General features: G+C 41.9%; 1 pseudogene; it reads left to right on the top strand.

Annotated features, from left to right (window-relative positions):
- Nucleotides 1–9,885: 9,885 nt before the first annotated feature.
- LOC115175416 (shugoshin 1-like) lies at nucleotides 9,886–23,945 on the top strand (annotated as a pseudogene).
- Nucleotides 23,946–25,654: the final 1,709 nt, after the last annotated feature.

The raw sequence follows: 25,654 nt of genomic DNA, 5'->3' as shown, positions 1-25,654 counted from the left end.
TTATGCCACAAATAAAAAGTCATACATTTTTTTACGAAAAAATGAGCGAGGTGAGCAAGGAATAGCCACTCGGATTGGAGAGGAGGCAGACCATGTGTTAAGCTTTTCTGGATAACTGGGCCTGAAGGGAGCATATGTGGCCACATTATTATAGGACGACTTAGGAGTATGATCATCTGCAACAGAAAGTGCATTCAGTACCCGAAGTAAAAATCCAGCCAGACTGGCCTGCTACTGTGCCTTTCTATGCCTCATAAACGGTGGAGAGCAGACACACAACTAATCCAAATGGAATGAAACAAATGGGTTTTGCATTGTTATTCAAATGACATTTTCACTCACTCGAAAACAATAATTAAATGATTCATTGCATTGTGGTGTTGTAGGCTGGTCTAGGTAGGATAATTGTATTGTTCCTGAACAATAGGGGACATTTTTGAGCTGCATGTCTCATGTCTTTACTGTTCTTTCATGCACAATGATACACCTGGCCTCTCCACTGCCCATCAGCTGTTCCTATTTGTTCTTGTGGATTCATATTGAGAATTTATGCAGCTTTGAATGATTTTATGTGTGGTATGCAGAGGAGGCTGGTGGGATGCGCTAAAGGAGGACTGGCGCATTGTAATGGCTGGAATGTAATAAATGGAACGGTATCAAAAACACATCAAGCATATGGAAACCACATGTTTGACTCCGTTCCATTGATTCCATTCAAGCCAGCGAGCCTGTCCTCCTATAGCTCCTCACACCAGCCTCCTCTGGTGGTATGATTGCTAGTTAGCCTATTGCAGATCTGGACAAAATATCTACCTACCACTAGACAGTTAGACTGGTAGACTATATTGACCTGTGGTGTAGTAAAAGTTAGTGTGTGGAAAAGTGTAGTGCATATAGGGGAGGCGCACGGGGGAGGCGCACGCAAGCAGTATAGGGGAGGCGCACGCAAGCAGATAAGGAAATTTGGCTATGATGGATGAAATGACATAGTAAAATCTGCCAAAGTGCGAATGAAAACCAGGGAAAAAACGCACTACCTTCCCATGCCAAATAAAAAAACACACAACCCTCCCCTATTTTGAACCCCTATAGATTATCATCGAAATCGCAGTAAATATCCTCATTGTTCATGCACCTGGTGAAAAACCTTTTGGCATGGCGAATCCCAAAATGACATAGTTCTGGATTTAAATCATTGCATGCCTCATCCATGGCCTGAAGGAGGCTGGTACGCTCATGGGGATGGCAATCATCTTTCACCTGTACTGTAATCATGTATTGTATTTTACAGTATATGTTTTCTACTTTTACAGTATTGCATGTATGTATGTATGTATGTATGTATGTATGTATGTATGTATGTATGTATGTATGTATGTATGTATGTATGTATGTATGTATTGTAGTGATCCTGTACGTAGTATTGTATTGACATTGTATTACTGCACTGTTGGAGCTACAAACACAAGCATTTTGCAGCACCTGCTGTAACATCTGCTAATCTGTGTACACAATCAATCAACTTTGATTTGATTTGTTACATACAGTACATTTCTGACCTTTCAATATCATATTTTTTTAAAACTTACTGTGAAGTAAAATCATAATAGTCATAATCATGTTAGTACATTTGAGTGTACAAAACATTAAGAACACCTTCCTAATATTGAGTTGCACCCCCTTTTGCACTCAGAACAGCTTCAATTCATCAGGGCATGGACTCTACAAGGTGTTGAAAGCGTTCCACAGGGATGCTGGCCCATGTTGACGCCAATGCTTCAGTTGTGTCAAGTTGACTGGATGTCCTTTGGGTGGTGGACCATTCGTGATACACATGAGAAACTGTTGAGCATGAAAAACCCAGCAGCGTTGCAGTTCTTGACACAAATCAGTGCGCCTGGCACCTACTACCATAACCCATTCAAAGGCGCTTAAATTGTTTGTGTTGCCCATTCACCCTCTGAATAGCACACATACACAATCCATGTCTCAATTGTCTGAAGGCTTTAAAAAAGTATCATCCCTTCATCTACACTGATTGAAGTGAATTTAACAAGTGACATCAATAAGGGATCATAGCTTTCACCTGGATTCGCCTGGTCAGTCTATGTCACGGAAAGAGCAGGTGTCCTTAATGTTTTGTACAGTAAGTGTACAGTATATCATACTTTATTTGTTTCTACTTTCCAGACATACATTTCCTTTATGTTGTCCTCAAAATCTGTAGTAGACAAACCGGTATACATGTAAAATATATAGGTTTACCAAACGTTTAAGTGATTGTCAATTAAGAGATGTCACATTAAGTAATAGTCAAATGTCTTCTAATAAAAAAAGAAGAGAATCATATCAAAAGTAATGTGAGCATTGTATTGTGAAAGGTGTGATGCCCCTCCCTGCTCTGTCTACTGGGTTTTGCTGTGCTTACTTCCTGCAGGAGATTGGTGGGCGGAGTAGGAGAGGTGGGCGGAGCTGGGAGGGTCGTCAGCTCAGCTGTGGCATAAAGCCATTGTTTCCCCATTCAACAAGAGATTCCTCTCTCCATGCATTCCTTTGGTTGTTTTGTTGTGGCTTTGTCAGTTGACACCTAATTTACTGACCTTCATGCCTCATATGAATAAAAAATAAAACATTTAAATGCATGAAATGAAATGTATGCATTCACTACTGTAAGTCGCTCTGAATAAGAGCGTCTGCTAAATGACTAAAATGTAAAATGTTATGAAATAAATAAATGTAGTTATTCCTTTACTCAGTGTGTGTGGTTTCCTATTGTTTGTTGCAATCTTGAGCCAGGTTGTAACAAAGGCAATTACTTTATATGAACATGTATTGCAATGTGAAACATGTATTACTAGATGAAACACTGATTTAAGTTTGGTGAAAAAGTGACTGATTTTTGTGTTGTACTTAGTTAATTGCGGGGAGGCAGGTAGCCTAGCGGTTAGCGCATTGGGCCAGTAACCGAAAGGTTGCTGGATTGAATCCCCGAGCTGACAAGGTAAAAATCTGTCGTTCTGCCCCTGAACAAGGCAGTTAACCCACTGTTCCCCGGTAGGCCATCATTGTAAATAAGAATTTGTTCTTAACTGACTTGCCTAGTTAAATAAAGGTTAAATTGAAACAACTGCCGTTCTGATGATCTGTTTTGAGTTTTGTATTAAAAGTTGTAAATGTACCACATACCTGTGAAAAATGTCACCAAATCGATAAAAAATTAACAGTAATCATCTCCAGTCATTCTGATAACGAGGATTAAGACTGATGGCAATAAACACAGCTGCATACCCAAGACCAAAACAGACATTATCTGTGTCCCAAATGGTAGCCTATTCCCTATGTAGTGCACTATTTTTTTCCAAGGACCCATGTGGCACTATAGGGTACCATTTGGGACACAAACGTTGTCTGCCTATGACTATTTATACCCAGAATTGACGTCCCCTTGAGGATAAAGTGTATTGAATTGAATGGAAACATGATGTGTCATTCTGACAGTGTCAGACAAACATGAGACAGTGAATGTGGTCTCCCGCTGTCAGTGAATGTGGTCTCCCGCTGTGACAGTGAATGTGACAGCCACAACATTTACATGGCCTTTAAGGAAAATAACAGCAATGTCTCCTCTGCAATAAGATGTCTAATGGAATGGGTAGTGTTTGTGTGAAGAGAGATCATTGTTGCGAAAGTAATTACAGTATGTGGAATCCCAGTTACCCAATGCGGTGAACCACTTGCTTCCTCTCCCTTGCACCACAATATACAGTACACTAACTGACTCATTCCAGGCTCCTCCTGACTCACCTTAGGTGTGTCTATTTAGGTGCCCTGCTGCAGTGTTGATAAATGAGTGTTTCTCTGTGTGTCAAGATTTAATTGCTCCATTTGACTCATGCAGAGGAAAGTAAATGAGATCATGACGTGGCATTTAATTTAATGTATTATTTATGGAAGGTTTATTGAGCAGAAAGGAATGACTATTTACTGCATTGGGAGCAGAGAGAGGACAGAATGACGGAATGGGGAGGAGAGAGAGAGAGTGATGAGAGAGGGGAAGGGGGAGACCGTTTACATGGTCAAATTAAAGTATATGGTCCATCCACACAGCCTGCTTATGATTCTTGATCCACTACGTCTAGTGATCAGGAAACAGCAGTCAGAATATTCAACCAAAAACTTGAGGAATATCAGATAAGTAAATAACTTAATTACATATTGCTTATTGATGGATTTATACTGAAAAACAACAATCAACTCCATCCATCCATCCCCTGCCAACTTATGCCAACTCATTATCCATTCAAACTCATCAATATTATACCAATAGGCCATTACCGATGTTCACTGAGTCATTGTGGTGCTCTTGAATTAGTTTCCTGTCAAAACAGTATTATGCTGTAATTGGTCCATTGTATCTTTTTCAAGCCTTGATGATGTGAACAAAATATAAATATTTTCCATCAGTTATTTTCCCTTCTTCCTCTATACAAACACCACAGACACAGATAAAGACATAGACAGGGGCACATGCCCCCACAAACATACATACACACCAGATGAGGCTGGTGGGAGGAGCTATAGGAGGATGGGCTCATTGTAATGGCTGGAATGGAATCAATGGAACGGAGTCAAACACAAACATATGGAAACGACATGTTTGACTCAGTTCCATTCATTCAATTCCAGCCATTACAATGATCCTGTCCTCCTATAGCTCCTCCCGCCAGCCTCCACTGACACACACACAGAAAAGGAGAGAGGCAGGAAAGGATGGACACAGAAAGACTTGGGAATCAAATGTCTATTTGCTGATGATCTGTTGCTTCTATCCCCAACCAAGGAGGGCCTATGGCAGCACTTAGATCTTCTGCACAGATTCTGTCAGACACTCTATCAGTGAATCTCAGTAAGGCAAAAATAATGGTGTTTCAAAAAAGGTCCACTTGCCAGGACAACAAATACAAATATCTAGACACAGTTGCCCTAGAGCACATAAGGAATTATACCTAGTTCGGCCTAAACATCAACACCACAGGTAACATGGTCCTTTGTAGCTTTGTTGGTAGAGCATGGTGCTTGTAATGCCAGGGTAGTGGGTTCGATTCCTGGGACTATCCATATGTAAAATGTATGCACACATGATTAATTTGCTTTGGATAAAAGCATCTGCTAAATGGCATATTATAACTTCTACAAGGCTGTGAATGATCTAAGAGGCAAGAAGGGGCTTCTATGCCATAAAAACATCAAACTCAACATTGCAATTAAGATCTGGCTAAAAATACTTGAATCAGTTATAGAACCCATTGCCCTCTATGGTTGTGAGGTCTGGGGTCCACTCACCAACCAAGAATTCACAAAATGGGACAAACACCCAATTGAGACTGCATGTAGATTTCTGCCAAAATATACTTTGTGTACAATGCAAAACCACAAACAATGCACGCAGATTTAGGATTTTACCCGCTAGTTATCAAAATCCAGAAAAGAGTGGTAACATTTTGCAACCACCTAAAAGGAAGTGATGCCCACACATATAACAAAGACCTCACCTACAGAGAGATGAACCTAGAGAAGAGTCCCCTCAGCCAGCTGGTTCTGGGGCTCTGTTCACAAACACAAACAGACCCCACAGGGCCCCAGGCCAGCAACACAATTAGTCCCAACCAAAAAAATAACTGACACACTGGAAAGAATCAACAAAAAAACGGAGCAAATTGGAATGCTATCTGGCTCTAAACAGAGATTACATAGTGGCAGAATACCTGACCATTGTGACTGTCTCAACAACAAAAAAAACTGGATATGTGCCCATTGTTCACAAAATTAGGTGGGAACTGACCTGCACTTCCTGACCTCCTGCTAAATGTATGACACAAAGACATTTCCCACAGATCATACAGACTAAAAAATGATTTGCAAACAAATGGAGCACAAACAACATTGTAAATACCACCAATACATATGTTTATCTTCCCCTACTATTCGTACTACAATTACTTTGTAGTATAATATACCTCGGCTAAGGGCTGTGTCCAGGCACTCCGCTTTGCGTCTTGCCTAAGAACAGCCTTTAGCCGTGGTATATTGGCCATATACCACACCCCCTCGGCCCTATTGCTTAATTAAACCACAGGTGAGTCTAATTTTGAATGCTGATTGGTTAAAACCGCATTCCAGCCCATGTCTATTTGAATGTTTACTATTCATTTCTAATACTTTTTTTTGTTGTTTTCACATTTGTTTCTTCTCACCAGTGGCATGTAATCATGGATGCCAAGGGAAGCCAGGCTTCCCCAAAAAATGTACCAAGAAAAGAACATCAAATAACTTATCTTTCATAATTTTCATAATGTTTCATAATTTTTCTTCAATTCGAAAGAGGCTGAATGTATCTCACCGGAGAAAGCATCCTAGTAAGAGAAACAGCGCCCCTCTGTCTCTATGTGTAGCCCATGTCTCTGATGCAGTCTGGTCAATAAAGACTATGACATTGTTGCACACCGTAGCATTGAATGCAAGGGAAGCCAGCGAGCATTTGGCCTCCCTTGATGATAAATATATGAAATATTAGCCAATCAGCGTTGAGCTAAACTGAGTGAGCTCAACTGTGAATGGTCCTGGTGCACCAAGAAAAAAAGTGTCAAGGGAAGCCAGTTTGGATTTGGCTCCACACCAATCACATCACATCAAAAGCATAACGTAATTTACAGTAAAAAATGTAATTGTTGCATCTTGTTGTGTCATTGTCCTCGTGGTAGCTTGCTTGCTAGCTAGCTAAAATCGTAGCTAAAATCGTCTCTTTCCTAAATTAGTCATGGATGGAGATAGGGATTTGGACATGTGGTTTTATTTAATTCTCTCTGCAGGTCAATAATTATAATGATGATTCTGATCCAACCATAAATTAATAATCAATCAAATGTATTTATGAAGCCGTTTTTACATCAGCAGATGTCACAAAGTGCTATACAGAAACCCAGCCTAAAACCCCAAACAGCAAGCAATACAGGTGTAGAAGCACGGTGGCTAGGAAAAACTCCCAAGGTGCAGATTATAAGAGTACATGGCCATTAAGGCCAGATTGTTCTCCAAGATGTTCAAACGTTCATAGATGACCAGCAGGGTCAAATAATCACAGTGGTTGTAGAGAGTGCAACAGGTCAGTAAATGTCACTTGGCTTTTCATAGCCTGTTTCTCCTTCTTTTCTTATCATCCTCCATTATTCCTTTAATGTTCCTGTCTGCCCTTTTCTCTGCTTCTCTTTCTCACGTCATAAAATCATCCCAGTCTATTCTACTTGCCTTGCCTTTCTTGGGTTTCTTCAAAGTCCTGTAACTTCTTTCTACATTCTGCTAATAAAGATTCACTCAATGTGCCTTTTAAGGGAAAATCCGTTACCTTGTGCCAGAGCAGTACCTGTCCCAGAATGTCCCTGCTCCACTTATCCACCATTACCTTCTACGGTCCGGTCAGCAGGTTGGGCAAGGTTCTCCCTTGCTGCTCTTGGCTCCCATTGTGAAACTCCATCTATACACACACAGACTCAGGGGCACAAACGCACAAAACAAACAGTGCTTGTTAGGAACGTCTTCCTTTCTTATAATTCAAAGTTTTTTCATCAAAATATTTTAATTACTCTGTTATTTAAAATGTTCTACTCACATGGTAGTTCCTCCTATGCAAATTTACATATTGGTTTTACATTTATAGCTAGTTCCCAACCATAAGCAACTGTTTTACTAGTCCACTGATTAATACATTTTAGTTTACAATGTTTTTCTAACCTGCAGGAATATTTTTTACTTCTACCTCAGGACCCTGTCCTGGTATCTCTATAGTACTTCAGGATACTTCAGGACCTTGTCCTGGAACACTTTAATCTCCAACACATGACCTGTTCCCAGAACAGGATTTTCTAAAAGTTTCCAGAACAGGTAGACTCCAATCAAGTTGTAGAAACAGCTCAAGGATGATCAATGAATACAGGATGCACCTGAGCTCAGTTTCGAGTCTCATAGCAAAGGGTCTGAATACTTATGTAAATAAGCATTTTTTTTCCTAAAAACCTATTTTTGCTTTGTCATTATGGGGTATTCTGTGTAGATTGATGAGGACTATTTATTTAATCAATTTTAGAATAAGGCTGTAACGTAACAAAATGTGGAAAAATAGAAGGGGTCTGAATACTTTCTGAATGCACTGTTTATATCAACGAATTGGCGAGGGCACTAGAACAGTCTGCAGCACCTGGCGTCACCCTACTAGAATCTGAAGTCAAATGTCTACTGTTAATTGATGATTTGGTGCTATTGTCCCCAACCAAAAAGGGCCTACAGAGGCACCTAGATCTTCTGCACAGATTCTGTCAGACCTGGGCTGTGACAGTAGACCTCAATAAGACAAAAATAATGGCGTTCCAAAAAAGGTCCAGTTGCCAGGACCACAAGTACAAATTTCATCTAGACACTGTTGCCCTACTGCACACAAAAAAACGATACATACCTCGGCCTTAACTTCTATAAAGCTGTGAACGATCTGAGAGAAAAGGCAAGAAGGGCCCTTCTATGGCCATCAAAATGAACTTAAAATTCGACATACCAATTAGGATCTGGCTATAAATACTTGAATCGGTTAAAGAACCCATTGCCCTTTATGGTTGTGAGGTCTGGGGTCCGCTCACCAACCAAGAATTCACAATCTGGGGTCCGCTCCCCAACCAAGAATTCACAAAAATAGAAGCGATTCCTAAACCTTCCATAACAAAGCCATCACCTACAGAGAGATGAACCTGGAGAAGAGTCCTCTAAGCAAGCTGGTCCTGGGGCTCTGTTCATAAACACAAACAGACCCCACAGAGCCCTAGGACAGCAACAGAATTAGACCCATGTCATGAGAAAACAATAACATAATCACTTGACACATTGGAAAGTATTAACAAAATAACAGAGCAAACTGGAATGCTATTTGGCCCTAAACAGTACACAGTGGCAGAATACCTGACCACTGACTGACCCAAACTTAAGGAAAGCTTTGACTATGTAAACTCAGTGAGCATAGACTTGCTATTAAGGCAGCCATAGGCAGACATGGCTCTCCAGAGAAGACAGGCTATGTGCACACTGCCCACAAGGTGGAAACTGAGCTGCACTTCCTAACCTCCTGCCAAATTAAGGACCACAGAGACACATTTCCCTCAGAATTTGAAATCAAATCCAATTTTGATAAACTCCCATATATATTGGGTGAAATACAACAGGACTCAATCACAACAGCAAGATTTGTGATCTGTTGCCACAAGAAAAGGGCAACCAGTGAATAACAAACACCATTGTAAATACAACCCATATTTGTTTATTTTCCCTTTTGTACTTTAACGCAAATGCACATCGTTGCAACACTGTATATAGACATATAGACATAATGACATTTGAAATGTCTTTATTCAATTGGACCTTGACCTTTGTAATGTATACTGTTCATTTTTGTTAATTATTTATTTCACTTGCTTTGGCAATCTAAACGTGTTTCCAATGCCAATAAAGGCCTTAAATTGAATTGAGAGACTGGCGCCACCTAGTGGGAAGTTATGCATTTCAGATGAGAGGAAATGACGTTGTGACTGAGTCTTCCCAACCAATCAACACTCGCAGCGCAGAATTGGAAAGTCAATCAGGCCAGCAGAGAGTTGTGGCTAGCTATTTTACCACGTTATGAGAATTTGTTGAGAATTAAACATATTTAAATAAAATTGCATTGCACTGTTTATAACCGAGGAGATAAGTCAGCGAGTATATGTTATGTTACTTTTATTCGCAATGGATAAACAACATTCAACCCTGAGGCCGGGGCTAAAACGCGACACTGGACAAATGTTAATTCTCTCGCCTTCTAGTGATCCTACCATTTACATTCAACCATGGTGAGGGAACGGGGGCAGAAAAAGTATTTTCAGCAAAGCATGACATCAAAGAAAAGATGATAGAGAAGAGGAACAAACGTTTTAGCCCCGGCTTCAGGGTTGAATGTTGTTGATCCACTGTGGTACTGAGGTAAAGTTAGTTTTATATTGGATATTCGGGTTTCTCTGGTCAATAGCTATTGAACCATGCATGCCATGCCAATGAAATTGGTATATTCTGAATCATGGGTGGATGGAGAACAATCCACACCTCTGTGTGAATTTTTGAATTTTAATACATAATATTTTTTAAACGAGCAATTATAAACAGGTTGGTTGTTTAGCAATAAAACCTATGCATGAGCAACTATGGGGCCAAACAGATGGGTTTGGCTTAGATTGTTGACAACAAACTATATTTCATCCAATGTTTATTGAAAACAATAAATTCCCACAATAAGCACTTGTCTCTCAAATACATAGTTACAGTTGTTGGTTAGCTAGCTAGCACATTTTTTGCCATATTTGCATTGACATGAAATCAGTCAATACACCTCAAAACAAGATGAAAGAACAAGAACAAGATGAAACGAGCTGAAAGTAGCCACATGGCAGTTTCTTGCCATTCTTGCTAGCAATCTGGCCATTCAGAATCACAACAACGTGCGGACTTCTGCCCCATTGAAGCACGCACATAATTTTTGTGACAGTGTCAGCTAACCCAGAAATACCTACTGGCACTCTAAATAGTCGGGTAAACAATACTTTGCTGTGGATATTTTGTCTCAAATTTCGAGCTGCTGAAGGACAATCGGTAGAGTAAGTTTAAATGTAATTTTATTCAAGGTACTGGCTTGTAAGGAACATATACACAATTTTGAAATGTTTCAGGCTGTATATACCAATGAATTGTGTATTACAGTCAGATTAGTTGAATGATAATGTAGACTTACTCATCACGATAACCTCAATTCTGGTCAGCTGGACGTAGCTATGCCTATATATTATACTGAACAAAAATATAACATGCAATAATTTCAAATATTTTTCTGAGTTTCAGTTCATATAAGGAAATCAGTCAATTCAAATAAATTCATTAGGCCCTAATCTATTGATTGATTTAAAAAAACATTTTTTTACATGACTGGAAATACAGATATGCATCTGTTGATCACATATCTTAAAAAAAGGAAAGGTAGGGGCGTGGATCAAAAAACCAGTCAGTATTTGGTGTGATCATCATTTGCCTCATGCAGCATGACACATCTCCTTCGCATAGAGTTTATCAGGCTGTTGATTGGAATGTTGTCCCACTCCTCTTCAATGGCTGTGCATAGTTGCTGGACATTAGTGGGACCTGGAACATGCTGATGTTCACGTTGATCCAGAGCATCCCGTTAGGTGACATGTCTGGTGAGTATGCAGGCTATGGAAGAACTGGGACATTTTCAGCTTCCAGGAATTGTGTACAGATCCTCGTGACATGGGACTGTGCATTATCATGGTGATAGATGAGGTGATGGTTGTGGATGAATGGCACAACAAAGAGCCTCAGGATCTCGTCACAGTATTTTTGTGCATTCAAATTGCTATCGTATAAAATGCAATTGTGTTTGTTGTCTGTAGCTTATGCCTGCCCATACCATTACCCCACCACCACCATAGGACACTTGGTTCACAACGTTGACATCAGCAAACCGCTCGCCCACTGTGAAGAACACACTTCTCCAGCAGGTCAGTGGCCATCAAAGGTGAGAATTTGCCCACTGAAGTCGGTTACGAGGCCGAACTGCAGTCAGGTCAAGATCCTGGTGAGGATGACGAGCACACAGATGAGCTTTCCTGAGAAGGTTTCTGACAGTTTGTGCAGAAGTTCTTCAGTTGTGCAAACCCACAGTTTCATCAGCTGTCCCGGAGGCTGATCTCAGATGATCCCGCAGGTGAAGAAGCTAGATGTGGAGTTCCTGGGCTTGCGTGGTTAAACGTGAACTGTGGTTGTGAGGCTGGTTGGATGTACTGCCAAATTCTCTAAAATGTCGTTGCAGGTGACTTATGGTAGAGAAATGAACGTTCAATTCTCTGGCAACAGCTGTGGTGGACATTCCTACAGTCAGCATGCCAATTGCACAATCCCTCAACTTGAGACATCTGTGGAATTGTGTTGTGTGACAAAACTGCACATTTTAGAGTAGCCTTTTATTGTCTCCAGCACAAGGTGCACCTGTGTAATGATCATGCTTCAGGATTGGTGGATCCTCTGCGGGACAGTTGAGCTAATGTAGGCTAATGCGATTAGCATGAGGTTGTAAGTAACAAGAACATTTTCCCAGGACATAGACATATCTGATATTGGCAGAAAGCTTAAATTCTTGTTAATCTAACTGCAGTGTCCAATTTACAGTAGCTATTACAGTGAAATCATACCATGCTATTGTTTGAGGAGAGTCCACAGTTTTAAACATGAAACGTTATTAATAAACAAATTAGGCACATTTGGCAGTCTTGAAACAACATTTTGAACAGAAATGCAATGGTTCATTGGATCAGTCTGAAACTTTGCACATACACTGCTGCCATCTAGTGGCCAAAATCTAAATTGCACCTGAGCTGGAATAATACATTATGGCCTTTCTCTTGCATTTCAAAGATGATGGTACAAAAAAATACAAAAAAGCGGTTGGTTTTTTCTTTGTATTATCTTTTACCAGATCTAATGTGTTATTCTCCTACATTCCTTTTACATTTCCACAAACTTCAAATGGTTCCTTTCAAATGGTATCAAGAATATGTAGTTAGATTTGGCTATGTCATTTTAGGCGAAAATTTAAGGAAAAAAAGGGCCGATCCTTAGGGCTGTTAATCAGCTTCTTGATATGCCACACCTGTCAGGTGGATGGATTATCCTGGCAAAGGAGAAATGCTCACTAACATTGGCGTAAATTAATTTGTGCAAATATTTGAGCAAAATAAGCTTTTCTGGGATCTTTTATTTCAGCTCATGAAACATGGGACCAACACTTTACATCTTGCGTTTATATTTTTGTTCAGTATATAATATGCAAAGCATTCTAATCTGCAGGAGGGTCTACTCCTACAAATTTGGGCCAATTTTCTTCATTATACTCTCAAAAGAAGTGCATCGTCCTCTTACATCCGGTAGGCAATTTAAAACATTTCTTTCCCCCTGTTTTTGTTTGGAACGGCAGGGTTATTGTGGCGTCATTTCCAATGCCATTATGACATCATTTTGCTCCCCCCTCCAGCCCTGTAAAAGGGACTCGTGGCCCGTCTAAAAGTAATTTATAGTCTTTCCTATTAATGACAATGCCCAGACGTCGCAGAGCATCCACCAGCCGCCCTGTTTGCAGGCGCCGCCGCCCCAGGGTGTCCCGGCATCACAGGAGTGGAGGCCATATTTCTGAGCTAGCTGTCTGCCCTCCCTCCCTCCCTCCCTCCCTCCCTCCCTCCGTCTCTCTACAGCGGGCAACGTGAAGCCGATGATCCTGAAGAACGTGCAGATCAACAACAAAGCCCTTGCTCTGGCCCTGCAGGCAGAGAAGGAGAAGGTGAGGCAGGCCAATGGTATCATCCTGCAGATGAAGAGGGAACAGCAGGCTCTCTTCCTCCTCCTGCTCAAGAGGAGGCTCAAAGACCAGGAGGCGCAGGCAAGCAATGTACAGGTATGATGCTGCCTGAATGGCTGAGTCAAACTGAGTAACCAAGAAAGTTGTTCCCTTCCCCCTCTGCTCTCTCATGATATTTACCTGTGTGTGTTTAGACTGGACCTGCACAGCTCCTTGCTGAACCACCAAAGCCAGTGGACTCTTCCACGTGAGCTATTTAAATATAGTATCAACTGAATGCATCTTATTTCTGACTCGCAAAGAGCCACTGTTTGATGTCCAGTTTGATTCATCTCATCTACTGTCAGCTTGTGAATGTAATCAATTCCTCCCTGGAATTTAAAACTTTTCCCTTTTGTTACTTTTGTGCAGGAGAATTCAAAGTCGTGCTGCTCTGGAAGATCTTGTAATGGTCGAAGCCCCACCCTCACCCATCAGCTCAGGTATATGAAAATTACATTTACCAGACATACCATTCCAACAGATTTTAACTGCCAGGCTTTTTTAATCCAGAATTGTGATGTTATTACTTTGGATAATTACATAGAAAACATGTTATTGTGCATGTATGTTTGGATTTCACTTTCAATGAACCATCCATGTTGTTGCAAGTGTTGACAATGACATCCATTCTCCTCTCTCGTACCCTCAGTTTCACGAAGGGGCGGGTCAAAGCGAGAGTGATGGGCAGGTGACATTGCCACGGACAGTGGGTGTGAGATGCCACTGGCTGGAGGGCAGCAGGAGGCGATCTGAGTGTGTGCAGGAAGGGCGCCGTTCCTCGTTCTGTAAGCAGAACCACAGTTCCCCTCCAGAACCTCTCATACCGGAAGAGACAGAGGTCCTAGTGGAGAGCCTGGTTCTAAACGACAGGAGAGGCTAGAACCCCATACAGGAAGTAAAGACCGAGAAAGGCAATCCAATTGGCTCAGAGGAGTTCCAGCAGCACTCCACCCCAGGGCAACCAGCCAATCAGCAGCAGCAACCCCGGGCCAAACCGAAACAGGCCCAGCCACCGCGGCCCAAACCCGAACTGGAGAGGGGCCGCAAACCAGACTGCCCTCCTCTGAAGAAACCCTGGGAGACCTCTAAACCCAGAGCCCGGTCCAAGAGCCAGGACCGCTCGGCTACGCGGACCAAAGCCGGGGCGGGAACCACTGCACTTCTCAACACCTCCCTCAATACATCTCAGGGATTCAACGACACCTTCGACTGCGAGGACGGGGTACACCTCACCCCCTTCAAGGGTGACGGGGGCAAGGATAACCCCCCAGCCACACCTATACAGGAGGAAGAGGCAGAGAGGGGACAGGCCCTGAAGAGGACTCGGTCATCACCGGAGTCTAGTTCATCTTCTGAGTCAGAACACAGCACCTACATTCCTCAGAAACGGAAGAGACAGTACCCTCCGGACCAGGCCAAGTCCGCCCTCGCTCGTAGAGCCAGAGGGCAACCCTCCAAAGCAGCTACAGACAAGGAGAGTGCCCCCCCACTCAAACGAGAGTCGTTACATGGTGAGCGTTTAACTGTTAACCTACTCAATTAGGACTGTCTTTAAAATGATGTATCAAGTACTTTGATTGCTCTGAAGCATTGCTGTAAAAATACACTGGATAGGTGCAGTGAAATGTGTTGTGCTACAGGGTCAGCCATAGTAGTACGGCAGCAAATGGAGCAAGTTAGGGTTAATCGAGAGATTTTTCACCTTCTCGGATCAGGTATTCGAACCAGCGACCTTTCGGTTACTGGCCCAACGCTCTAACTGCTTGGCTACCTCCTGCCCTGTTATCCACCTAGTGTCCATGTTGACAAAATGATTGTAGGCACAGCTCTCATATACATGTTTTTTATATACATTACCACATTTTCTGTTATAGAAGAGGGTAAGCGGGTTCAATTTGTTGTTCATCTCCCATATCTAGTATCCAGAATGGAGGTCAGTGCCACCCCTGTGGTCCTTGACAAACAACTCAAGGAAGAACCAGAAAAGAGACAGAGACAGAGCTTGATTCAGATCCTCTTGTCTGTGGTTGCCATGGAGGCCAGCTCGTCTAAGTTAGAGGATAGCCCCTATGTTCCTAAAAGCCGTGGCGTATGGAAGACACAGGGCCCTACTTGCAGGGGACGGCACCTTAAAGCAGACGGAGTCAAGGAGAACATCCCCCCTCCGAAACAACTGTTGTCACGTGGTGAGCAGTGAACAACATACAGATTTCTACATTGCTGTTATAGGAAAGGATAGGCTATGACAGAGATTCTCCACTGGTGAGTCACGGGTGTCTGGGTAAAATTTATTTTTTTAATGTATTTTAATAATTTTGGGGGGTGATGAAAAAAACATACTCTAGTCTAAACTTAAATGACTAATACAAGGTACGGAATGTGTAGATATTATAATGAACCTAAAAAAATATATATATAATTGAATCTCTGAAGAATTTTTCTTCTTCAATCATAGTATTTTCAATGTAGAGTTATTAGCAGCGCTATATAACAGATTTGGCTGATTTAGTGGTCTCGAACCAGTGAGCTTACCAACATTCTTCATCAAGAATATGAGCAATATGGAGTTATTGACAATTAAAAAGGTAGGAATGTTGTTCCCTTGTCATATAATTGCTACTGTCAGTATAGCATTTCTTTTTCCAGATAGCGTTTCGGCCAAAAAACATTACGATGCGAATATTGGGTCACGACTGAGAACCTAGTTTAACTTTGGTTTCGATGCAAAGCCAGTTGCGAAACACTTGGCTATATATTGTGTCTATATTGTTTCTGGTGCTCCAGTCAGAAGAGTAGAGCCCTGTCCTACAGCTGGGCCCGCTGAGGTCCCTGACATAGAACACCAACTCCCAGAAATCCCTGGGAGTGTCTTTGTTGACAGTCCTGGTCCAATGGCAGAGCAAGGTCTTGAGGGTCACACAGGTAAGTGGGTATGCTTGTTATGGTGATAGTCTATTGAAATGACTAAGGCTTCATCCAAATGGCAACCTATTCCCTATGTAGTGCACTTTACAGGGATTAGGGTGCCATTTGGGACACAAATGAAAAATGGTCGGTGATTGTGTGTTCCAGAGCACCACAGAGTAGATGGCGAGGAGGCTCTGCTTCCTGTCAGTCCAGGACTGGAGGAGGAGATGATGAGGATCGCCAACGTCCTGCCTGGTTTCAGGGTCTCCCCCTGTGAGCCTCCTGGTCCTGGGGTATCGACAAGCATCACCTCCCAGAACCACGCTGCACTGATCCCCAAAACATGCAGGAGGACAGGTACTGCCCAGTTGGCTGCCAAGGACATGTTAATGAATGATGCTAAATCAGTGTCCTCTCATTCTTTCACACTACACTTATACGTTCAACATGTACCGTGTTCTTCTCTGACCACTAAATCAAATCAAATTTTATTGGTCACATACACATGGTTAGCAGATGTTAATGCGAGTGTAGTGAGACACACAGGTGTTTGTAATCATGGCCAAGTATGGCCTAATATCATTGGTTAACTGAAATATTTAAAAAATGGTATACAAGGAACATACAAAAAGACAAACAAATGGATAACATATGATCATAGCATTTGTAGTCTAAAAAGTATCTAACAAACAATTACAATGGCAAAATCACAATAATCACAAGAATGGCTTCAGATCAAAGTCTATGTTGAGACCGAAGGGAGCAAGTGTCTTTAAATTAAAGATCCAGGCAGCCTCTCGTTTTAACAATAAATTATCAAGGTCACCCCCTCTCCTCGGGAGGGTGACATGTTCGATGCCAATATAACGCAGAGACGAAATCGAATGGCCTGCCTCCAAAAAGTGGGCCGCAACTGGGTAAGTCAGGTTTTTGCACCTAATGGTGCTCTGAGATACGTACTTTTAATTCACGCTTTGTTTTACCCACATAATTTTTACCACAGGGACAAGTTATAAGGTAAATAACTGCCTTAGTGGAACACGTAATAACACCTTTAATTGGGATAGATTTCCCTGTTTGGGGGTGTTTGAAGGATCTACATTTGTAAGTGTTAGATACTTTTTAGACTACAAATGCTATGATCATATGTTATCCATTTGTTTGTCTTTTTGTATGTTCCTTGTATACCATTTTTTAAATATTTCAGTTAACCAATGATATTAGGCCATACTTGGCCATGATTACAAACACCTGTGTGTCTCTTGACACTATATAAATGACTCATCTCTGTGTTTGTGATGATACCCTGATGAAGACAGCTTAGCTGTCGAAACGTTGGTTATTACATTTTTGCATCTGAGCTCTTAGAGTGTGCGGCTTTCCTTTATTTTCTAGTGTTCTACTCCGCTAGCCAGCACCTCGCCTTCATAGGTGTGCGTTTCTTTTTTCTAGAATGCGAGTGTAGTGAAATGCTTTGGCCATATCAAAATCTCGTAATCTCTTCTCTCCCACCACCTCTGTCTGAACTATCAGTCCACTGGTGTCAATAGAATATCTGACTGAACTTTACACTTTTTTTTCTCCAACTTTTCTGCACTTACAACTCACTTTGTCCTCGCACCACAGGTGGGCTTGGTGTTAGAGCTAGGCGGTGTTTCAGTCTGATTGATGTGACCAATATTACCCCTGCAGCCTATCAGAAGTTCTCTTTAAAGAGCTCCCGCCCTTCAGACCGATGCTCCGTCTCTGCCCGCAAGAGGAGGTCCACGATAACAGTGGACTACAAAGAGCCATCGCTGCACGCGTGAGTATTAAATATACACAGTCAATATGAGACTGTCTGAATACGTAGTATTATATACACTGAGTGTACAAAACATTATGAAAACCTGCTCTTTCCATGACATAGACTGACCCAGTGAATCCAGGTGAAAGCTATGATCCCTTATTGATGTCCCCTGTTATATCCACTTCTATCAGTGTAGATGAAGGGGAGGAGACAGGTTAAAGAAGGATTTTTAAGCCTTGAGACATGGCTTGTGTATGTGTGCCATTCAGAGGGTGAATGGGAAAGACAAAAGCTTTAAGTGCCTTTGAATTTAACGGGGTATGGTAGTATGTGCCAGGCGCTCCAGTTTGAGTGTGTCAAGATCTGCATCGCTGCTGGGTTTTTCACGCTCAACAGTTTGCAGTGTGTATCCAGAATGGTCCACCACCCAAAGGACATCCAGCCAACTTGGCACAACTGTGGGAAGCATTGGAGTCAAAATGGGCCAGCATCCCTGTGGAATGCATTTGACACCTTGTAGAGTCCATGCCCCGACCAGTTGCTTTGCTGCAGGAGGGACTGGTGCACTTCACAAAATAGATGGCATCATGAGGCAGGAAAATTATGTGGATATATTGAAGCAACATCTCAAGACATCAGTCAGGAAGTTAAAGCTTGGTTGCAAATGAGTCTTCCAAATGGACAATGACCCCAAACATACTTCCAAAGTTGTGGCAAAATGGCCTAAGGACAGCAAAGTCAAGGTATTGGAGTGGCCATCACAAAGCCCTGACCTCGATCCTATAGAAAATTTGTGGGCAGAACTGAAAAAGCATGTGCGAGCAAGGAGGCCTACAAACCTGACTCAGTTACACCAGCTCTGTCAGGAGGAATGGGCCAACATTCACCCAACTTATTGTGGGAAGCTTGTGGAATGCTACCCGAAACCTTTGACCCAAGTTCAACAATTTAAAGGCAATGCTACCAAATACTAATTGAGTGTATGTAAACTTCTGACCCACTGGGAATGTGATGAAAGAACTTAAAGCTGAAATAAATCCTTCTCTCTACTATTATTCTGACATTTCACATTCTTAAAATAAAGTGGTGATCCTAACTGACCTAAGACAGGGAATTTTTATAAGCTTTAAATGTCAGGAATTGTGAAAAACTGAGTTTAAATACATACAGTTGAAGTCGGAAGTTTACATACACCTTAGCCACATTGTGCACCCCGCTACACATTTATATAACGTGGTGTTCAGGTCCATTGGACCTGAGTGTAATAAAAGTGTGTGTGTGTGTGTGTGTGTAGGTGAAAACAAGTAAAAATGAAATTAAAATGGTTTGTTGTATGCTTTCACTCGGTCTTCCTCCTCCCTGGCCCCGCTGTTTCAACACAGTACCAAGAACCTGTCTCCCTGCCTGTCTGCCCGTCTCCCCCTTTTCTCGCACTCTACCCTTTGTACAGTCGTGGCCAAAAGTTTTGAGAATGACACAAATATTAATTTTCACAAAGTCTGCTGCCTCAGTTTGTATGATGACAATTTGCATATACTCCAGAATGTTATGAAGAGTGATCAGATTAATTGCAATTAATTGCAAAGTCCCTCTTTGCCATGCAAATGAGCTGAATCCCCAAACAACTTTTCCACTGCATTTCAGCCCTGCCATAAAAGGACCAGCTGACATCATGTCAGGGATTCTCGTTAACACAGGTGTGAGTGTTGACGAGGACAAGGCTGGAGATCACTCTGCCATGCTGATTGAGTTCAAATAACAGACTGGAAGCTTCAAAAGGAGGGTGGTGCTTGGAATCATCGTTCTTCCTCTGCCAATCATGGTTACCTGCAAGGAAACACGTGCCGTCATCATTGCTTTGCACAAAAAGGGCTTCACAGGCAAGGATATTGCTGCCAGTAAGATTGCACCTAAATCAACCATTTATCGGATCATCAAGAACTTCAAGGAGAGCAGTTCAATTGTTGTGAAGAAGGCTTCAGGGCGCCGAAGAAAGTCCAGCAAGCACCAGGACCATCTCCTAAAATTGATTCAGTTGCGGGATTGGGGCACCACCAGTACAGAGCTTGCTCAGGAATGGCAGCAGGCAGTTGTGAGTGCATCTGCACGCACAGTGAGGCGAAGACTTTTGGATGATGGCCTGGTGTCAAGAAGGGCAGCAAAGAAGCCACTTCTCTCCAGAAAAAACATCAGGGACAGACTGATATTCTGCAAAAGGTACAGGGATTGGACTGCTGAGGACTGGGGTAAAGTCATTTTCTCTGATGAATCCCCTTTCCGATTGTTTTGGGCATCCGGAAAAAAGCTTGTCCAGAGAAGACAAGGTGAGCACTACCATCAGTCCTGTGTCATGCCAACAGTAAAGCATTCTGAGACCATTCATGTGTGGGGTTGCTTCTCAGCCAAGGGAGTGGGCTCACTCACAATTTTGCCTAAGAACACAGCCATGAATAAAGAATGGCACCAACACATCCTCCGAGAGCAACTTCTCCCAACCATCCAGGAACAGTTTGGTGACGAACAATGCCTTTTCCAGCGTGATGGAGCACCTTGCCATAAGGCAAAAGTGATAACTAAGTGGCTCGGGGACAAAACAACGATATTTTGGGTCCATGGCCAGGAAACTCCCCAGACCTTAATCCCATTGAGAACTTGTGGTCAATCCTCAAGAGGCGGGTGGACAAACAAAACCCCACAAATTCTGACAAACTCCAAGCATTGATTATGCAAGAATGGGCTTCCATCAGTCAGAATGTGGCCCAGAAGTTAATTGACAGCATGCCAGGGCGGATTGCAGAGGTCTTGAAAAAGAAGGGTCAACACTGCAAATATTGACTCTTTGCATCAACTTCATGTAATTGTCAATAAAAGCCTTTGACACTTATGAAATGCTTGTAATTATACTTCAGTATTCCATAGTAGCATCTGACAAAAATATCTAAAGACACTGAAGCAGCAAACTTTGTGAAAATGTATATTTGTGTCATTCTCAAAACTTTTGGCCACGACTGTAGTGTGTGACACTACACAATATCTTGCGGGAACCTGCACAAATTTTTTTTACAATACATTATTTCGATACATTGTAAAAAATTCTGTATTTTCCCACACTCTACCCCAACCAGGTGCAAATTGGGGGAGGGACACAACAAATAAATAGCTTTGCATGTGTGGCTCCTTACCACAATCAATCAGTATGACAAAAAGATCTCTGCTCAGAGGGCCTTACAAATCATTTTGCAGAGAGAGAAGCTAGTGTGGAAGGAGCGTCTTCCACTTTGGAAGATGAAGAATATGAGGGTCATGTCTCTGTCAATTCGGAGTCTGACAGTGAGTTGAAAAAAGATAGAATTGACCCTCAGCTAGGACCAGCCAGCCCCAGGACCAGCTGTCAGCAACCAGCCATCAGTAGCCTGCAGGAGGATAAATAGGGATGTCAACAAATGGTGACATTGAATGGTCTTCTTGACCAAGGAATGAGCCACCCTGCATGGCTGCCAATGTGATAAACATGTAACCAGGGCCGACGCGGATGGGGGTTACTCATGTGCAGGACCTAGTCTTCTTTTGAACTGTTCTTCCCAGGCACCATCCAGAAAATCATTCTAGACAGCACTAATTTGGAGGGAAGCTATGTTTTTGGAGAGAGATGGAAGGAGACGGACCAAACTCATTTACATGCATATTTTGGCGTTCTTATCCTTGCAGGTGTTTTCAGATCCAATGGGAATTCACAGAATCCCTGTGGGTTAACTTTTACATGCAACAATGTCTCTGGAAAACATCCACATTATTTCCAGGATTATCCGCTTCAGTAACCGAGACACCAGACCAGCTCGGCGGCAGAGAGACAAGCTAGCTGCAATCAGGTCAGTCTTGGGCAAGTGGGTGGACAGCCTTCCCCTGTTTTACAACCCTGGGCCCAACGTTACTGTTGATGAGCAGCTTGTGCCATTTAGGAACTGCTGCCCCTTCCGGCAGTACATAGCGTCTAAACCCACAAAATATGGATCTGGGCTGCCTTTGATGCTGCTTCATCATATGCATGGAACTTGCAAGTGTATACGGGGAAGCCAGATGGAGGAGCCCAACCAAGGGATGCGGGTTGTCCTGGACGTGACACAGGGACTCCGTGGCCACAACATCACATGCGATAACTTTTTTACTTCGCACAAGCTGGGAGAGGAGCTCCTCAAGAGGAAGTTGACAATGGTAGGAACAGTAGGAAAAAACAAGCCAGAGCTCCCACCTCAGCTGTTCAATACACGGAACAGGTCTATCAATTCTTCTAAGTTTGTGTTCACAGCCAACACGTCCCTAGTGTCCTACGTGCCAAAGAAAGCCAAAAATCTGGTACTTATGAGTACGCTGCATAGGGATGGGAGAATCTATGGCCAGGAACACAAAACCCAGAAATAATAATGGATTACAATTACAAATAAGAACCCTACACTGGTCATTTGTGATATTCTTCAAGTTCTTGGACATCTCGATGTATAATGTGTTTGTCATCTGGATGGCATTGAACCCAGATTGGAACAGAGGGAAGCTCCAGAGGGAGACGGCTCTTTCTCCAGGAGCTGGGCAAGGCATTAGTAAGACCTCGAATCCAGAGGCAACATATCCCAAGGACCCCGGCTTCTGCAGCCATCATGAGGAGGATTCAGGAGGAGGATGCTGGTGCCCCATCCGCCCGACCCACAGAACCAACAACTCCAATACCGGAAGAAAGTGTGAGTGATGTTGTTGCATGTGTGTGTGTCTGACTCTCCTACCTTGGCCTGCTGTAACTATATATGTGCATGAGAAATGTGTAAAATTCCTGAACTAAGTGTAAAATTCCTGAACTGTGTTCATCATTCGGTAGTAATGAGAAGAAGCGCTGAAATGGGTGTGAAACAAAGAAGGACAGGAAGACACAGTACACATGCATCAAGTGCAAGAAATACATTTGTAACACAAACACAGCAAAACTCTGTCCCTTGTAGTGTGTAGACCCAGCGCTTTTATTGATAAATGTGATCTAGCAGAGGTAAATGGCAAATATTAACCATGTTTGCTGTCTATATTGCTTGTAATTGATATGTCAACATCTAAGTATTAAGTATTTTTACGTAAATTGATATGGCTGTATTGTTTTAAAAAACCCAATAATGTTGTGGGTCTGTCTATCGGACCTGCGAACATTGGTTGAATAACACAACATGAACACCACACAAGATAATCTCTATCCTTTCTCCATCTCTTATTTCCTATCTCAGGAAACTGAGGCGTGGAGACAAGTTCACAGACCAAGTTCCTCCGCTCTCCCATCTTCAAACCTAGGAAGTCCATGAAGACCCAGCCGTCATTGGAGAATACGAGTATTTTGTGGGATGTCGCTAACATGTGCTTTATGTCCACACATTGAACACACGTTTTACCCATTCAAATTTGTTTGAGAGTTAGTTTGGCACCTGTGTTTGTGGTAAATTATTTTAGTTTTTTGTCCAATGAAATAATGGAAGGCAGCTTTAATTGTGGTTCATTTCTTAGTTCATTCTTTGTTCTTATCAGTAGGCTGAATTTAGCCAAATCATCAGGGGCATTGGAGATGTTCAAGTATGTCTCCCCAAAATCTATATTCTCTCCATCTCCCTGTTTCGTGATGCCTGTATTGATTGTTAGCCACCTGTAGAGGGCGATGTTAGAACAGCATTCTGTCGGACGACATCATGTTCCTCATCTACTGTATGGTTGTGTTCAGTTCACTGTTGTACATATATGTTTAGCTTGCCTTTTCTAGAACTTTGAAAATTAATTTGCCACATGCTGCTGTTTTCATGTGTAAGATGTTTTGGTTTTATGAGTAAACATTCAGTCCATGATTCCTATTCAGCTGAGTCTTTAATGGCCCCGTATACACAGGTATACACTCAGGTTGTACATTAAAAGACACCATCTGAAATATAATTTGTAACCTGCATTACTGTAGCCTGACTGATGCAGTGTAGTGGCTTTAAATAAATAGGCTGAAGTGTGGGGTTGCTCATCTGCATTTACCTTAAACTGAATGCATCAAATGCAACTTTCTACAAATAAATGTAACTTGTCACTCTGATCTTAAAAAGCGTGTCTCGGCAGAAGTGTATATATAAATATATATTCTTTAAAAATATATTAAGTGGCGGGCCACCACTGCCAAATTAATATAGGGCAAATAAAGATGTTTAGGGTAGGGACATCCCAAGGATTCCAGATAGCACTGACCCGCCACCAAGCTTTCATCTAACCAATTCATTCGTCCCCAACTACCTCTGGAGATAGTCAGAAAGATCTGATCACGAGGGGCGCATTCCTCTGCCCAGGGGTTGCTGACGCCTGCCAGACCTTACAATGCCTGGATAGGTATTTAAGTATCAACTAACCAGGTTATAGCAATCTGACAGTTGATGTGACACGCAACCATAGACGCATGCAACCTCTGAGCAGGTGAACTCGACAATGTTATTTTAATCGTCTACACCTGTTGTTTCAACTGTGGGCAATCAGAATGTGGATGGACACAGGACCCATGTTAGCGACATGTATAAAAACGGCTTTTGTTTTATATCAATTTGCAAAGTGGGATTTGAGTTGGAACGTCCGAGTCAGTGTGATTTGTAGCAGGAAAAACACAACTCCAATCCATTAGATTCACTTCTATTTTAATCGGTCTATAAAATAGTCTGTCATTCAAACCAATATTACAAAGGCTATGTAATAACTTTGACATATTACAAAATCCAGGTTTCTCCTAAAGTTTGAAAAAGTACAAACATCTTTTATACAAAACAGCAAAACTACATAGTATTGCACAATCTTTTTATTTTATCTTCAAAGTACAAAGATATCAATCGTCTAGACAGAAATAATAAGACAGAATAAATTATTTTATTAAGCATTATTCCTTAAAAATTACAGCACATAAATAAGGAGAAACTCTACATAGTTAAAATTAGCCATTAGTTCATAGTGCTTTTCTCAAAAAACAGAACATCTCAATGGAAAACAAAAAAGCTCTTTTTCACCATGTGATGCTGAATAGTTGCTTGAAAAAATAAATAAGTGCATTTCCATGGTCACCTTTTGCCCTATTGGACTTTTTACATGGACCAGCATGAAGGGTAACTTCAAGAAAAGAGGCTTCCCCTCCTTTCAGTTTAAAAAAACAAAACGTGAAAAATATACAGCAAGTACTTCAAGAGGTTTACAATTGTTAAAATTCATACATACAGATTTAAAATATAATTTTCCTTTTTTGGCAGGATGAACTCTCTAGTAACATACATACAAATTATGCCCTCATAAATTCTGGGACAGACCTCATCTGAAGTCACACATAACACGCACATACAAATAAAACAAGTCATTACTATGGTTCCAGGTTGAGGGTTTCCCTAGGTACAGAT

Source organism: Salmo trutta, chromosome 36 (genome assembly GCF_901001165.1).
Source record: "Salmo trutta chromosome 36, fSalTru1.1, whole genome shotgun sequence".
Taxonomy (NCBI): Eukaryota; Metazoa; Chordata; class Actinopteri; order Salmoniformes; family Salmonidae; genus Salmo; species Salmo trutta.
This window is presented reverse-complemented; position numbering and strand designations above follow the sequence as displayed.